Here is a 2,253-nt window from a genome sequence, read left to right on the forward strand (position 1 = left end):
AGCAGATAGAATTATAGTGATTATCCTGTAATAACTTTTAATGGAGCATAATCTGTAAAAATAATGAATGACTATGCTGTACACTTGATAGTAGGATAATATTGTAAAAAAACCATAATTCAATTTTAAAAAGATAAAAGTAATTAAACTTGCTAAGAAACTAGATCTCAATTTTTCCCACAGTTACTCATTAGAGAAAAACCTGGAGAAATTTTTTCTTGAGAAAATTTCCTATAGAGAGGGTTGAGGAATAAAATCAACAATTAAGCAGAAGCCGAATATTGATTTGGAAATAAAATTAGAAAGATTACTTAAAACTTCACAATTTCTGCCTCATTACTGCCCTGTCTCCTTAAGTAAGAATAGTTGGAAGAGACTGACATACAGGCATAAACTGTTATACATGTCCTTTTATTTTTATTGTTCTGAGAATTTCTGTCGTGAAAATATATCACAGTTGATCAAATTATTTTCATACATCTATAAATAAAGTCATCTCAGTTGAGACCTGTAACATCATTAAACAGAGTCAGTGCTTCCCTGCTGTACTCTTCCCAATTTCTGGATCACAAAATAATGCGGTTGAATTAAATAAGTGTTTAACCTTCTGTGTTTAGGGTGACAGTGTATCATGCAGCTATAGGTAATCATGTACTCCTCTATAGTTTACAGCCTCCATGTAGGTTGGATTATGTCAAAAATTTTGTTCAACAGAAATTCTGAGACAGTCCAGAGTGTAAGATATCTTGCCCCCACATATAGTCTTTTATTAACAAAACTGAAATTAAGAGGCCAAAGAGGGTAGAATTGGAGGATAGAAGAAACATGTGAGTAAGATCAGAACCAAATTCTTTGGATTTACAAAAGTGAATGTAAACAATTTGAATAGTCTATCAGCTCAAAATATTCTTTTACAGTCTTACTTGTCTGTATCTCTATTTAATGTATTTATTTTTGGCTGTGCTGTCTGGCTCTGTGGTATCTTAGTTTCCTAGCCAGGGATTGAACCCGGACCCTCGAGAGTGAAAGTGCAGACTCTTCATCACTGAACTGCCATAGCATTCTGTATCTCTAAATAGTTTTCAGTGCTGGCCCTCACCATGGTTTCAGGTCCAGTGGCATTTCTAGGAACTTAGAAAGTGAGAAACATAGTAATTCTTGTGAATTAGCTCCAAAAATACTTCTGCAATTACTATTTAATAGTTTTCACTTGGTATAAGTTTGGTGACAGATAAGAAAAACAATACAAAAACTTTTTGTGAATTCTTCCTATTTCATTGGAGGAGGCAATGGCAACCCACTCCAGTACTCTTGCCTGGAAAATCCCATGGATGGCGGAGCCTGGTAGGCTGCAGTCCTTGGGGTCGCTAAGAGTTGGACGCGACTGAGCGGCTTCACTTTCCCTTTTCACTTTCATGCATTGGAGAAGGAAATGGCAACCCACTTCAGCGTTCTTGACTGGAGAATCCCAGGGATGGGGGAGGCTGGTTGGCTGCTATCTATGGGGTCACACAGAGTCAGACACGACTGAAGCAACTTAGTAGCGGCAGCAGCAGCATATTTCATTGGTATTACATCATAATATATCATGTTACAGTCTGTGAAAATAAGTATAGAAATCAAAAAGCTAAATAAAAAGGAAGAATTTTGAAACTCAATTTTCCATGACCAGAAATTGAGGGGAAAATAACAATAATGAACTAGAAAGATATTCCTGAGATTTTTTCAAGCTGACTCCACTTTGAACAATATTTTACAGTGATCTTTGACAGGTTATTCAATTGAATTATTAAATATCTTTGGAGTCAGAGTTCACAAAACTCTTTAGCTAAACCATTAGTTACATTACCTATATTAATTAGAACTCAGACTACTGTTTATTTTAATTACTTGCCTCTCTGCTTAGAGAAAAAAATCATGACATACTGCTTAAAAATGTCCTTTAACTCATATGTGAGTTTACATTTTCTTTCTTGTGGAGTCCATGGCCCTAAATTAAAATCCTTAAAGTGTAGCAGTTTAAGAAAACAGTTTAATTTAAAGTGTAATAATTTTTAAAAATTATTTTATTTTTTTGGCTGTGCCATGCAACATGTGGGATCTTAATTTCCTGATTAGGGACTGAACCTGTATGTTCTGCACTGGGAGCTTGGAGTCTTAACCACTGGGCCACCAGAGAAGTCTCTGAAACAGTATAATTTTATTATTTACATTATGATATGTTAACTTGCAGGGAACACATAGGTAAACATA

Source organism: Bison bison, unplaced genomic scaffold (assembly GCF_000754665.1).
Source record: "Bison bison bison isolate TAMUID 2011002044 unplaced genomic scaffold, Bison_UMD1.0 scf7180017845922, whole genome shotgun sequence".
Lineage (NCBI taxonomy): Eukaryota > Metazoa > Chordata > Mammalia > Artiodactyla > Bovidae > Bison > Bison bison.